The sequence below is a fragment of the Triticum urartu genome, chromosome 2A, assembly GCF_056163025.1.
Source record: "Triticum urartu cultivar PI428250 chromosome 2A, HENAU_Tu73, whole genome shotgun sequence".
Classification (NCBI taxonomy): domain Eukaryota; kingdom Viridiplantae; phylum Streptophyta; class Magnoliopsida; order Poales; family Poaceae; genus Triticum; species Triticum urartu.
Window position 1 is genome coordinate 294,716,699 of NC_141874.1, and position 16,152 is coordinate 294,732,850.

The following is a 16,152-nucleotide window of genomic DNA, read 5'->3' on the forward strand; positions in this document are numbered from 1 at the left end:
CGGAACGGAGTTCAAGAACGCAAATGTGGACACCTTTCTTGACAAAGAAGGGATTTCACACGAGTTCTCGGCTACGTACACACCTCAACAAAATGGAGTTGTTGAAAGGAAGAACCGGACGCTCATCGAAAAGGCAAGAACGATGCTTGATGAATACAAGACACCAAAGCACTTTTGGGCAGAAGCGGTTGAGACAGCTTGTCACGCAACAAATCGCTTATATCTTCACAAGCTACTCGGCAAGACGGCATATGAGCTTCTCACCGGTAACAAACCCCAACTTGGATACTTTCGAGTATTCGGCTCAAAGTGCTACATTCTTGATAAGCATCGTCGTTCAAAGTTTGCTCCTAAATCTCATGAAGGTTTTCTACTTGGTTATGGCTCAAACTCTCACACTTACCGTGTCTACAACAATTTCACCCGAAAGGTTGAAGAGACGGTAGATGTGAAGTTTGATGAATCTAATGGCTCGCAAGTAGAGCAATTGCCAATTGATGTAGGAGACAAAGACCCTTCAGAAGCAATTGAAGACTTGTCCATTGGCAAAATTCGTCCAACGGAGGTGAAGGAGAGTACTTCATCCGTCCAAGTGGAAGCTTCTACTTCACGACAAGGTGAACCAAGAATCGACACGGAAGCATCCACAAGTGGGACACACCAAGATGAAGAAAACGAGGAAATACATCAAGACGAACATCAACAACCTCCTTCTCCACCACGACAAGAGAACGACGAGGTCAACAATGAAGAAGGCCAAGAAGAAGAACAAGATGAAGAACATGTTCAACAAAGACCCAAGCAAAAGCTCTCACGAGTTCGAGCAAGAATTGCCAAAGATCATCCCGTCGATCAAATCCTCAATGATATACAAACCGGGAGAATCACTCGCTCAAAAACTCATTTAGCTAACTTTTGTGAAAACTATTCATTCATCTCTAGCATTGAACCTATGAAGGTTGAAGAAGCATTGGAAGATCCGGATTGGATAAACGCTATGCATGAAGAGCTACACAATTTTGAGAGAAACCAAGTTTGAACATTGGTTGAGAAGCCCGACAACAACCACAACATCATTGGTACCAAATGGGTGTTTCGCAACAAGCAAGATGAAGATGGACAAGTGGTTCGCAACAAAGCACGTCTCGTCGCCCAAGGGTACACACAAGTCAAAGGTATGGACTATGGTGAGACATATGCTCCCGTTGCTAGACTTGAGTCCATTCGCATCTTACTTGCCTATGCTAATCACCATAATATCACCTTGTACCAAATGGACATTAAAAGTGCTTTTCTAAATTGTGAAATAGAGGAGGAAGTTTATGTCAAACAACCTCCCGGCTTTATCAATCCTAAGAAACCAAATCATGTTTACAAACTTCACAAAGCTCTTTATGGTCTTAAACAAGCTCCTAGAGCATGGTATAAATGCTTGACCAAGTTCCTTACTACAAGTGGTTTTGAAATTGGTAAAATTGATTCTACTCTTTTTACTAAAAGGGTTAATGGAGAACTATTTGTATGCCAAATTTATGTCGATGATATCATATTTGGTTCAACTAACCCTCTCTTTAGTGAAAAGTTTGGAAAGCTAATGTCAGAGAAGTTTGAGATGTCTATGATGAGTGAACTCAAATTCTTTCTCGGTTTGCATATCAAGCAAACTAAGGAAGGTACATTTGTCTCTCAAACGAAGTACACCAAGGACTTATTCAAGAAGTTCAATATGCAAGAATGCAAAGGTATGTCTACACCCATGCCTACTAGTGGACATAATGATTCGACCAAAGATGGTGAACCGGTTGATCAAAAGGTTTATCGCTCTATGATTGGTTCATTGTTATACCTATGTGCTTCACGTCCCGATATTATGCTAAGTGTGTGCGTGTGTGCACGATATCAAGCTGCTCCTAAAGAATGTCATCTTAAGGCTGTAAAAAGGATAGTGAGATATTTAATCCATACACCAAATTTTGGCATTTGGTATCCTAAGAGGTCTTCTTTTGATCTAGTTGGCTATTCTGACTCGGATTATGCCGGACACAAGATTGATAGAAAGTCCACTTCGGGTACTTGTCAATTCCTTGGTAGATCTCTTGTGTCTTGGTCTTCCAAGAAACAAAACTCGGTATCCTTATCCACCGCCGAAGCGGAATACATTGCCGCTGGTTCATGTTGTGCTCAATTACTTTCGATGACCCAAACTCTTAAAGATTATGGGATTTATGTGAAACATGTTCCACTGCTTTGTGACAATGAAAGTGCTATCAAAATTGGTCATAATCCTGTAAAACATTCTCGAACTAAGCATATTGAAGTTCGTCATCATTTCATTCGAGATCATGTTGCTAAGGGTGACATTAACCTTAAGCACGTTCGCACCGATAAGCAATTAGCGGATATATTTGCTAAACCACTTGATGAGAAAGTGTTTTGCAGGTTGAGAGGAGAATTGAACATCATTGATGCTTCGAACTTGGAGTAGAAACTCCATTGTACACATGCAAGACATGAGCTTATGACTAATCCATGATATATCTCTTATGATAACTATCTTATGTCTTGGATATATTTGCACCTTGCATGTTGTCTAACCCATGTAGGTGCTTGGTTGAATCTAATTCCATGAGATTGCGACTCACTCACATCTTGAGCAATCTCTACATCACCAAGACTCTACACAATGGTGGTTGAAGACAAGGAAGCACAAAACCATTCAAACATATCCTTTGACAAATTCTATGTTGAGCTTCATGATTGTCATTTTTGGATACACAAGTGCTCTTCCTTGCAAAGAACTAACCCATGTAGGTAGATGAACTCAAACTCCAAGTGGTGCTCCCAACTCTTGATGAGCTACATCAACCTTGAGCACCCACACAAGTTCAACTACATGAGCAAGAACCACACCACCACCCAAGGTATGTTATTCCATCTTAGAGAAGCTTTACTCCAAGACATGAGTCAAAGCAACTCAACAAGATGTGAATACATCAAGATGCTTAAACGAAAAATGGTAACCCCATTTTGAGCTTAAACGATGAGTATGACCTATGATCAAGTGTTCTCACTTGACTCCTAAGTCAATATACTCTAACATAGGTGACTATGTCACCGCCCAACTCTAGATGGAGTTCTCTTGTGTTCTTTTCTGTGTTATTGTATTTGTCTCATGCATGTTTAGTTTCTTTCTCTTTTTCAAAAACAAAAAAAACTTCATCTAGATCTTTCAGTTTCTTCTCTTTTCTCTTTGTTTTTGTTCTGCATTTTGTGCATTCAATTCCTTGCAAATCCTTCAGGTAATTCATTGCAAATCTTTGTGAGATCCTACATGTCTAGTGAGCTGAGGTGACAAGTGTTTTCTCTGTGTGAACTCGGTTTCACCGACTTGTAATTTTCGGTCCAACCGAATCTTTTCGGTGCCACCGAAACATACCACTCGGTGCCACCGACTTCACAACAGGAAAAACAGTTTGTCACTTGTTCTTTTTTTCTCTGGTCCAGCTCTACTCAATTAATCTTGTCCTCTACAAGCATCACAGTTTTATCCATTGCTTTGTGCTGAGTCTCAAGGACCAAACCTATACGACAGATTCCAGAAAGCCCTTCTTGGAAATTGATGTCAAAGGGGGAGAGAGAGATCACATCAAAGCTTGTAGGAGAGAGAGAGATCACATCAAGGGAGAGAAAAAGTCTCAAGGACCAAACCTACAAGAGAAAGTATTAAGGGGGAGAAAGAGATTTCCAGGGGGAGAGAAAATACTCAAGGATTCCAGGGGGAGAGAAAATACTCAAGGATCCCAGATGCTTGATGTTCAAGAGGAGAGATGTCACATGTCTTTTTAGGGGGAAAGACATGTTCATATGTATTTTTCAGCTCTGATTTTCTGTTTCCTATCTTCTCCCAATATCCCATGTAAGATTCAGGGGGAGCAAGACACCTAAGGAAAAGAAATCAGTCAAATTCATTGCATATCTTTACTCTTGGGGGCATGTTAAATCCAATGTGGTACCTTGTACTCACTCTCTACATGTCATCCCAGTCTTGGTATTCTTGTGGTCTCTTTTGTTTGCTCTGGCTAGTGGATGTACCTGTGTTATCTAACTTTGCTTGTGCAGGTTCATTCCATCCTAAGCCAACTCAAGACCACAAGGTAAGTATATGCATCAAAATCATGAGTATGAGGAGTTCTTGCTTATGTACATACTGTTTGCAAGAATGACTCATGATCATGAAGGTATTTTCCTTGATAATCTTTTGCTCTGATGCATATGGCCAAGATACATGTAACACATTGCCTACTCTGTCATGGTTATGCTCTCACATGCCTCTATATTTCATATTTACATGAGTGCATACATGTAGGGGGAGCCTATGCTTGTTGCATGTCCTTCCAAAGCTTTACTTGTTGTTTTTTATATCTTTATCTAAAGCTTTGATGTATGTTGCCATCAATTACCAAAAAGGGGCAGATTGAAAGCACAAGTGCTCCCTAGGTGGTTTTGATAATTGATGACAACATATCTCTTGTTGGACTAACATTTCTATCTAGCATGTTTCAGATAAGTTCAACAATGGAGTGGCATGGACTAAAGGTTGTGGGAACTCCTTCAAGATGCTAAGGACAAAGGATTGGCTAAAGCTTCAAGCTCAAGACTCTTCATTTTACATTTTAGTGATCCAAGATCACATTGAGTCCATAGGAAAAGCCAATACTGTCAAGGAGGGATGAGGTGTTGCTTAATGAGCCTCTTGCTTCATGTGCTTAGTGATATGCTCCAAAACCCTCAACTACATTCCCATATCCACATATGACCTAAACACTAAGCCGAACTCGGTCCTATTGATTCTTTCTATCCGGCGCCACCGAGTTTCACTTGTCATAAGCCACTGCCAAACCCTAGCAATTCGGTTCTACCAATAGGGATCTCGATCTAACCGAGATGGGATTGCAAACTCTCTGTTTCGCTTTCGTAACTTTTCGGTCTCACCGAAAGATCGAATCGGTCCCACCGAGATTGCAATGTAAATTCAGTGTTTCCTTTTTGTAACTTTTCGGTCTCACCGAAAGAGCAAATCGGTCCCACCGAGTGTGCTGACCAACTCTCTGGTTAGCTAATTACCAAATTCGGTCTCACCGAGTTTGTGTAATCGGTCTCACTGAGATTACGTTATGCCCAAACCCTAACCATATCGGTCCTACCGAGTTGCATGTCAGTCCCACCGAAAATCTCTAACGGTCGCTAGGTTTACCTTTTCGGTCCGACCGAGTTTGTTGATTCGGTCCCACCGAGATTGGAAAACTGTGTGTAACGGTTGGATTTTGTGTGGAGGCTATATATACCCCTCCACCTCCTCTTCATTCGTGGAGAGAGCCATCAGAACACATACACAATTCCAACTCATATGTTCTGAGAAAGAACCACCTACTCATGTGTTGAGACCAAGATATTTCATTCCTACCATATGAATCTTGATCTCTAGCCTTCCCGAAGTTGCTTTCCACTGAAATCTTCTTTCCACAAAATCCAAATCCTATGAGAGAGAGTTGAGTGTTGGGGAGACTATCATTTTAAGCACAAGAGCAAGGAGTTCATTACCTACACACCATTTGTTACTTCTTGGAGAGTGGTGGTGTCTCCTAGATGGCTAGGTGTTACTTGGGAGCCTCCGACAAGATTGTGGAGTTGAACCAAGGAGTTTGTAAGGGCAAGGAGATCGCCTACTTCGTGAAGATCTACCGCTAGTGAGGCAAGTCCTTCGTGGGCAATGGCCATGGTGGGATAGACAAGGTTGCTTCTTCGTGGACCCTTTGTGGGTGGTTGCTTCTTCATGGACCCTTCGTGGGTGGAGCCCTCCGTGGACTTGCGCAACCGTTACCCTTCGTGGGTGGAGCCCTCCGTGGACTCGCGCAACTGTTACCCTTCGTGGGTTGAAGTCTCCATCAACGTGGATGTAGGATAGCACCACCTATCTGAACCACGGGAAAAACATCTGTGTCTCCAATTGCGTTTGAATTCTCCAAACCCTTCCCCTTACATTCTTGCAAGTTGCATGCTTTACATTCCGCTGCTCATATACTCTTTGCATGCTTGCTTGATATGTATTGTGTATGTTGAAATTATGCCTAACCCCACTTAAACCGAAAAAGCTTAAAAATTGCAACTTTAGCATTAAGTGTCTAATCACCCCCTCTAGACACATCTACTTCTAGATCCTACAGCGGGCACCCTTCAGAACATCCTTATAGTAATTTTCGGGCTTGCGATGCTCTTTCCCCGCTGGTGGCCCGTCCGTCACAAGCTTCTCCACATCCAGCCTGCCCCAGTGCACCTTAGCACGGGCAAAGGCCCTACGGGCACCTTCAATACAGACGGAGCGCTTGATGACTTCGAGCCATGGACAGGCCTCCACCAGCCGCCGCACCAGCCCGAAATAGCTCCTAGGCAGAGCCTCTCCAGGACACAGCTGAACTAGGAGGCCCCTCATGGCCTGTTTGGCCGCCTTGTGGAGCTCGACCAGTTGCTTCAGCTGGTCGCTCAGGGGTACGGGGTGTCTGGCCTCAGCATACTGAGACCAGAACACCTTATTTGTCGAGCTGCCCTCCTCGGCTCGATAGAATGCGGCGGCATCGGATACACTCTAGGGAATATCTACAAATGCCCCTGGAGAGCTCCAGATCCGGGTAAGTATCAAGTAACTCACGTTTATGTGTTTACTTTGCATAATGAATGTCTTACCCGCTGCTATCTTCTTCACCTCGTCCAACTCCTGGAGGGCCTTCTGGTATTCGGTCTTGGCAGACTTGGCATTTTCAATAGCCGCCGCGAGCTCGGACACTCGCGTCTTTGAGTCAAGCTCCAAACTCTCATGTTTCTTCATGAGAACCTGGAGCTCTTGCCGCACCTTGCCAGCCTCGGCCTCATACCTCTCCCGCTCGGTGCGCTCCGCGGCCGCACTCTTCTCGGCCTCAAGCAGCGCTTGCTTAAGGGTCGCCACCTCAGATGTGGCCCCTACAATAGCCATGTTAATCCTGTCATTCCTTGCAATTGCACCTTTTTCATATACATATTCAACCAAGGTATTTCTTACCTTCCTTCTCCTCGAGCTGCTTCTTGGCATGCCCGAGCTCTTGCTCAGACTTCTCGAGGCTTTGCTTCAGCGTGTCCACTTCCGCAGTCAGTACGGCGGACGCCAGCAGAGAAGCCTGCATATTGACTCCTTTTGTTAGACTCCTGCGAATTCTTTGATCCTCTATTCGCCTTTTCTTCCCGAACGCCCAACAGAGATCAGGGGCTACTGTCTATGCGGTAATATTATTTACACATCATTTACTTACCTTAAAGCCTGTTAAAAGGCTAGTACAAGCTTTAGTCAGTCTGCTCTTGGCGGACTGAACCTTCTGGACCACCGCACTCATAATAGCGCAGTGCTCCTCGTCGATGGAGGCGCCTTGGAGCGCCTCCAACATATTGTCTGGCGCCTCCGGTTGGACGGGGGCCGCCGGCACGGTGGACTTACTCCTCTTGGGAGGAGGTCCCCCGCCGGACTCCGGAACCTTTGAAGGTTCCAGAGCGGTGTCCGGCCTAGAGCTGGACTTGGAGCCCTGGGGGGTTTCATCCCCTTTACTCCTGGAGTCCGGGAGGTCGCCTTGCGGCGCCTCCGGGACCACCTCCTCCCCGCTTGGAACCTGTTGGGACAACACTTCGGTGTCGTCCATAGGGTGGGAGGAGGAAGCCGTCGGAAGCGAGTTCACATCCGACGAGTCCAGCGAGCCGCTCGATGACGCGTCGAGCCGGTCTTTGGGTGGGCTGCATAAGCATATTAGACATAAGGGAAAGCTGTCCAATAAATGAATACTATGAATTACTCTGGTATCCGGATACTTACGATTTTGCCAGGGGCTTGGCCCTGGGCTGCCACTCCTCTCCGCCGATGTCGGCGTCGGCGGAGTAGTCTGGAGGAAGGGTTTTCCCCTTCTTGGATCCTCCGGCCTCCTCAGAGAGGGCGGCCTTCCTTTTCTTCTCTCCTCCCGCTGGAGGGGAGAGGTTTCTTCTTCTTCCTCCTCGTCTTCACGAGAGGAAGGCGCTTCGGGACCGTCGATGAAGAATCCGATACCTCCTGGCGCCGGGCTATCTTTCGAGTCCTCGCGGCCCTTTTCGTGGCCTTCTTCTCCGGCACCACATAGGGCATCGGAACCAGCAGCTTCGCCAAGCGAGCGTCCGTTGGGCCTTCGGGCAAGGGAGCCGGACAGTTGACCTATCCGGACGTCACCTCCCAATCCTATCAAAGATAAGGGAGCTTAGATCCCGCATAGAGTCAAACTGTGAAAAACTGATACCCTGTAAAAGGACAAAAACAGCTTACCGCATGAGCGTGACGGTGAGTACTGAATCCGTGATCCTCGGCAGCGGATGCGGGAGCCTCGGCGCCCTTGAAAAGCATCCTCCAGGCATCTTCGTACGTCGTGTCGAAGAGCCTGTTTAGAGTCTGATGCTGCACCGGGTCGAATTCCCACAGGTTGAAGGCCCGTCGTTGACACGGGAGGATCAGGCGGATGAGCATAACCTAGACTATGTTGACAAGCTTGAGCTTCTTGTCCACCAGGGTTTGGATGCATGTTTGGAGTCCGTTCAGCTCTCCTTTTTTACCCAAAGACAGGCCTGTCTCCTTCCAGGAGGTGAGCCCCATAGGGGGGCCGGATTGAAACTCAGGGGGTGCGACCCATTCGGCGTCGCGCGGCTCGGTGACGTAGAACCACCATGATTGCCACCCCTTCAGGGTCTCCACAAAGGAGCCCTCAAGCCACCGGACGTTGGCCATCTTGCCAACCATGGCATCGCCGCACTCTGCCTGGCTGCCGCGCACCACCTTTGTCTTGACGTTGAAAGTCTTAAGCCATAGGCCGAAATGGGGGCGGATGCGGAGGAACGCCTCGCACACGACGATGAACGCCGAGATGTTGAGGACGAAGTTCGGGGCCAGATCGTGGAAATCCAGGCCGTAGTAGAACATGAGCCCCCGAACAAATGGATGCAGAGGGAAGCCCAGTCCGCAGAGGAAATGGGGGAGGAATACTACCCTCCCTTGGGGCCTAGGGGTGGGGATGAGCTGCCTCTTTTCGGGAAGCCGGTGTGCGATGTCGCTAGCTAGATATCCGGCCTTCCTCAGCTTTTTGATGTGTCCCTCCGTGACGGAGGAGACCACCCACTTGCCTCCCGCTCCGGACATGACTGAAGAAGGTTGAGGTGGTAGTGCGGACTTGGGCGCTGGAGCTCGAGTGCGCGAGAATGGATAGGAAAAGGAGGAAGAAGGCGTGGGTGAAAAGGTGGATCATTATCCCCTTATATGGGTGGACGCGACTACATGACCCCACCAGCCTGGTAAAACTTGCTTATCTCCAAGCGCCGTAATCAAAGGCGCGGTTGGGTTACCCACGCCGGTATTGATGAGAATCCCGGAATAAGGGAGCACGATCTCTGCTTTGACAAGACGTGCCAAGGAAACCGCCTCGCATGACGTGCTGAGGTGGGATAATGAAATGACTTGGATAAAGGCTTGGCCGTGGTGTGTCGCACTACGGAATACGTCAGCAGATTAGATTTGTGTAAATATTATTCTCTCTATGGCAATATGTGGAAAACTCATTTTGCAGAGCCGGACACCATCTTTGTGTTTAAAATCTTATATGAAGTATTTAGAGGAGGAACCCGCCTTGCAATGCCGAAGACAATTTGCGCGCCGGACTCGTCGTCATTGAAGCCTGGTTCAGGGGCTACTGAGGGAGTCCTGGATTGGGGGGTGTTCGGATAGCCGAACTATACCTTCAGCCAGACTCCTGGACTATGAAGATACAAGATTGAAGACTCCGTCCCGTGTCCGGAAGGGACTTTCCTTGGCGTGGAAGGCAAGCTTGGCGATACGGATGTTCAGATCTCCTACCATTGTAACCGACTCTATGTAACCCTAACCCTCTCCGGTGTCTATATAAACCGGAGGGTTTTAGTCCGTAGGACAACATACACATCAACAATCATACCATAGGCTAGCTTCTAGGGTTTAGCCTCTCTGATCTCGTGGTAGATCTACTCTTGTACTACCCATATCATCAATATTAATCAAGTAGGATGTAGGGTTTTACCTCCATCGAGAGGGCCCGAACCTGGGTAAAACTTCGTGTCCCTTGCCTCCTGTTACTATCCAGCCTAGACGCACAGTTCGGGACCCCCTACCCGAGATCCGCCAGTTTTGACACCGACAAGGAGTGTGAAGTGGAAATTTGTTTTACTAACCCGGATTCGGAGTTCTCCAGGGGCCTTTGGTGATCTGCCACGCAGTGTGACCGACGCTGCGGAGTTCTTCCAAGCCAAAGAAGGGAGCTCCACGGAGAAGCTGTTCTGGTCGCAATATTGCACGCTAGAACATCCGGTACCCTTCAGCGATCTGCTGAAACAGCTGGTCGAGCTGCACAGGATGGCCGAACTAGCCATGAAGGATATGGTAATCCGGCTGTGTCCAGCCGAAGCTATTCCTAGCAACTACTTCGGCCTTGTGAAGAAGCTGGTGGATGCCTGTCCTCGGCTGGATGTCATCAAGCGGTCCGTCTACATCGAGGGCGCGCGTCTGGCCTTCTCTTATTGCAAGGTATGGTGGGCGAAGCTGGACGCTGTCAAGCTAGCGACCGGGGGGATGCTAGAGGGCAAGGAGCACCGCACACCTGAGTGATACTTCAGTTATGTCTTAGAGGGGTCCCGCATTGTTGCATATCATTGTGCGAAGGACACCATCTTTGAATGAATGTATTCGAGCTCCCTCTGCCTATGATGAAACAAAATGTTTATGCAATATAATGCTTATTATGTTTTTAAATGTTTACTTCCTGTGCGGCCGTGTTGCATGAAATCTGAGGGTTAACCAGTCGTCGGCTTCTGCCCCCACGTAGGTAGTACGGGGGTGTTCGGGATGGGATCTAAACAATCTTGATCCAATTAGATGGTCCTTGAAGGAGTTGTTTAGCGCAATGAACCAGGCAACCATACTATGCGGCTGTAACGCCCTCACTTAGCCATAGGAGTGCGACAGTAAAAACATGGGCGCAGCCCCTAGTATCCGAACTAGAGTGCTTTAAGTGCCTGATCGGGAAGTACCAATCCTTCACGTAATGCAGAAGAAATCTCCAACAATTTGCAACCTCTGAATAGCTGACTGGCTCTCGCCGCATCATGACAGTTAGTTTTCGGCTTTCTCTACTGAGGTGCTCCTCTGGATAAACCAAGGCACAATCGTAGTAGTTCTTCCTTTACTACCTTAGTAGATATAGCGGAACATAAGGTAGCAAGCACAGGAGCCGGGCAACCCAACTATGGACCAAAGACATGATTCAGAGCCAATACATATAATGCTAAATTCGGGGTGCCGAACTGTACTTATAAAGAGTGTTCGGACTTTTGTTGTCATAATGTGGGGTGCTATGAAGCCCCTGGCAAACATCAAGTGTACCAAGTGTACATGTGCTAGCTGATAGGATTATCCACAGGGGAGCTGAAAAAAACAAAAAAGGTACAAAGGTAAAAAGCTGGAGTCCTACAGCTCCAGCCGCTAACTGTTCTCATTGTAATTTAATTAGTACGTCAAAGCACATTGATACAGGTAGTGCGATAAGCAACAAGCTATTTAACATGCCGAAACGAAGGGAGAGCTGCATGTGGGTCCTAAAAACAGGAAAAGTTATCATTAAGGGAATCACCTAAAATGTCCCCCATATGTCTGTGTTTCTCGCCATCTTGGTGTGTTTATCCTTCAAGAGGACCGATGACTAGGCTATCAGATGGTGCCTATGGGATTGAGACCTAAAAAGGAAACAAGTAAAAGGGAAAGTATATGTGTATCCGATGTTGGTTGAGCCGTACTGCGGACCACAAGCTAGCCACGCCTCCGTCAATGCCCATGGGATTTTGAGTGCGTAGTTATGTACGCGCGATACGAATGCCACCACTTGATCGGAACTGCGACGGAGGCCGGACTGATAGTCGAGCTCCTGACGAGCCGACCTCTCCTGCAGCAGAGTAGTTCGGACCCTCTTAATGGTGTCCGTGGGCTCGGCAGCCGAATTAAGGTCTCCTGCTTGAGTAGTTCGGACCCTCTTAATGGTCTCCTGCTTGAGAAGGCCGCTCTGTACTTCTGCTGCTAAGGCAGCTGTGTGCTCTTCTGTACGGAGGGAGCATTCCGTATTTCCATTGACTGATATGATGCCGCGTGGACTGGGCATCTTGAGGTTGAGATAAGCATAGTGCGGTACTACATTGAATCGAGCGAACGCGGTTCGTTCGAGTAGTGCGTGATAGCCGCTGCGAAAGGGGACGGTATCAAAGATTAGCTCCTCGCTTCGGAAGTTATCCGGATATCCGAAGACAACCTATAGCGTGATTGAGCCCGTACAGCGGGCCTCTACACCTGGTATGACTCCTTCGAAGGTAGTCCTGGTGGGCTTGATCCGAGATGGGTTAATGCCCATTTTTCACGCTGTATCTTGATAGAGCAGATTAAGGCTGCTACCTATGTCCATAAGGATGCAAGTCAGGTAGAACCCATCAATTATTGGGTCTAAGACTTGTGTGGCTGAGCCACCGTGACGGATACTGGTCGGATGATCCCGACGATCAAAGGTGATCGGGCATGACGACCATGGATTAAATTTTGGGGCAACTGGCTCTATCGCATAGACATCCCTGAGTGCACACTTGTGCTCCCTCTTGGGGATGTGGGTAGCGTATATCATGTTCACTGTTTTTACCTGAGGGGGAAACTTCTTTTGTCCCCCTGTGTTCGGTTGCTGGGGCTCTTCGTCATCGTCCTCACTTTGCGATCCCTTTTCCCTTTTTTCGGCGTTTAATTTGACGGCCCATTTAAAAACCCAACAATCTCTATTTGTATGATTGGGTGGTTTGTCTGGGGTGCCATGAATCTGGCACAGACGATCAAGTATGCGGTCCAAGCTGGATGGGCCTGAATTGTTCTTTTGGAATGGCTTCTTCCGCTGACTGGACTTAGAGCCCCTGAATCCGGCATTGACTGTCGTGTCCTCGGTGTTATCACTGTTGTTTCGACGCTTATATCTGTTGCGTCGAGACTTGTCTTAGCTAGTTGTAGCTTCAGGCATGCCGGTGTCGCTTGCATTGTTTTTGCTACGGGCCAACCAACTGTTCTCGCCTGCACAAAAGTGGGTCATGAGTGCCGTGACGGCTGCCATGGATTTTGTCTTGCGACCGAGCCATTCGTCACGGATGCTGTGTTTGAAGGCTACTATGGCTTCGGCATCCAGACAATCTACGATTTGGTTCTTTTTAGTTAAGAACCTAGTTCAGAATTTCCTGGCGAACTCTCCAGGCTGTTAAACTATATGGCTTAAGTCATCAGCGTCCGGAGGTCGAACATAAATCTTGTGTCCCTTGTTCTCCGGGTTCGACGCGCTAAGACTTGAGATTGCGGTGAGGTTGTGAGCTAGAGTGGAAGAGATCTTCATGCGCACCCTAGTGTTCAAACCTCAAGGGTTTTGCCGGAACCCGAAATCCGACATTTGGCGCACCAGGTAGGGGTGAGCTGAAGCCTCTCTTCCATCGGCAGCCCCGCCATCGCTCTGTAGTGCCGATGTCTAGCGACCCGAGGGCTGGCCCCGATCTCTAGAAGATAACCCTGGTTCGTTCCTCGAGCCGGGGTGGGAAGAGGAGACGCTGGAAGCTGAGGCCTTCTAGGAGCCGCCAAGGAGCCTCGCCGACCACGCTGGCGACAACAGCTATAGGGTACCACTAATCTCTCAGGAGCAGGCTTACGCTAACCATGGGTCACAAGTGAATAAGGTCACAGCGGTGGACGACGGGCCTAGCACGGCAGCCCCATTCTCGCCAGGGGAAGCGCATTGGGGGCTGCGGTGGAGGAGCCGGGAGCAAGGCCCCTCCCCGGATCGTCTGGAGCAAGGCATCGCCTGGAGGTAGGTCCTCTGCCGGGGAGGCGCTTGCGAGCATTCCCCCCGGCAGAGGACTTGTGGTCGCCGAGGGCGCCGCTAGCGTCCCCTTTGCCCCTTGGTGTCGTCCTGGTTTGCGAACGCCCCAAGGGTGGTCGTGGGCGGCGCAAGGCGGGGCCCTCACCTGGCGATATGAAGTAAGGATCACGCCTGTGAAGGTCTCCGCTCGTGAAACTCTCATGTAATAATGAGTGGGGCTGTACACGCCCCGGAGTCTTCGAAGTGCCACCCTCGGGCCTCGAGGCCTCCCGCCCACGTCCTAGTGGAAGCACCATGTTCCGCATTGGCCGTCGACACTGTCCCCTAATGACTATGCTCATGGCCTGTGAAAGCACTTAGCTCCGCGCTGGTGGGAAGACTCGAAGACTCGAAGGCAAGAATACTAGCTACGTGCCAGATGTGGCCATTTGGTTTCGACCTCTTTTCTGTAGCTAAGTCTTGCAGCTTTTCATCTTGAATTTGAAGTTGCATTTTCATTGGCAATCGCGGGGGGCGTTCTTTCTTGTTCGTGTTGATTTTGTTAGTTTCTGGATTCGTGTTTTGTTCGGGATTTACGACCGCTATCTCCCCCCCTTTCGAAAACCTCGCCAGCAGGGGCTGGCAGGGGCGCACGCGCACTACGCACACATCTCGCCATTACTGGCGCTCGCTCCTCGCGAGGGCCTCTCGGGTGGACTGGTGGACCTCTTAGGTAAGCAAAACCTCGCGAGCTCATGAGGGGCTCCTCTCAGAATGAATGCACGTCCACAACCGCCGAACCAGTTTGAAGCCCGACTAATGCAAAATAAGTTACGGCATCAAGCCCAATAGGGTCGTCGTGAGCACTCAAAGGCACGCTTTAAGCCTGGCCTAATGAATGAAGTGGTAGTCTATTTACATGAGGGGCTCCCCCTCTTCAAAATGCTCTTACATCGTGAGGGGCCGTACCCAAGCTTTTTGCGTGCAGGTTTAAAATACAGGAGTAAGGGCTCAGCCGGACATATCGGTCGCCACGTCCCCCAAATTACCCCTGGACAGGATGTTGGTGCCGTTGCTGTCGCTATCTCCGTCATCGTCATCCGCACTGCCATCAGCCACACCGCCATCAACCACATCCGCCTCAACCGCCGCGACCACGACCGCGTCATCATCAGAAGCAAAGGCCCTAACCAGAGCGTCCACATTGTCATCCACCGAGTGCGTGAGGTGGCCTCAGACAACCGTGGGCACTAGGGCAATGGCGGCCGCAAAGTCGAAGTCAGGATTGGTGTTCAGGAGATTGGTGAAGACGCAGGAGAATGCATGCTCGAGAAGGCCTCGGCTCTAGATCATCTGAAGGCCATCATTTCTGAATATTACTCATTCTCCCAATCTTATTGGTGCATCACTCAAGTATTCTCTACTTAGCTTGTCATCTCTTCATTCTCCTATATCTAAATTCACTCAAGTATCTTCATTCATTATCTAATTCTCGGTGTTTCGTTCTCTTTTCCTCAATCATATTCAATTCTTACGGTGGTTCATTTATCATTCCTATTCCTTTGTTATCATATAGATTCATTCGATCTTTCCAAAATCCTACCGGTGGATCATTGAAGACCTTCCTCAAGTTTGCGCTAAATCAATCTTTTTTCAATGAGAATAAGTAGTGTTCCAAATCTGTTTCTTTTCATCAATTTAAATTGATGAAGGATACACATAACAAAATTCTTGTTCTTGTTCATCCAAGTGTTTAATTCCTTCTTTTGAAGTTCATTCGTTATATCTATTTGTCAGTGCTAAGTTGTTCATTTCTTGTTTCTGGAGTAACAAGCTCTCTCAGTTAAATCGCCGCGAGGTTCCATCTAAATCATTGCAATGCTTCAATTCTTGTTCTTTTCAACCTTCAGTTCCTTCCTCCCATTTATTTTCTTACCGGAGTTCATGCGAAGGCTCAACATGGTGGTTCGTCAAGGATTCCTTTCATTCTTGAATTGTTCTTCAAGATTTCTCTCGGAGTTAAGAACTGACAAGCTATACTCAAAAATAAACATGGTGTTCAACACATGTTTTGTTTTGAGGAGTTCAAGCATTCTTCATCTTGCATTCTGAAGTGCAATTCTTTATACCTTATCTCTTGAGATGGTGTTATGCCATCCTTGGCAATTTCTCC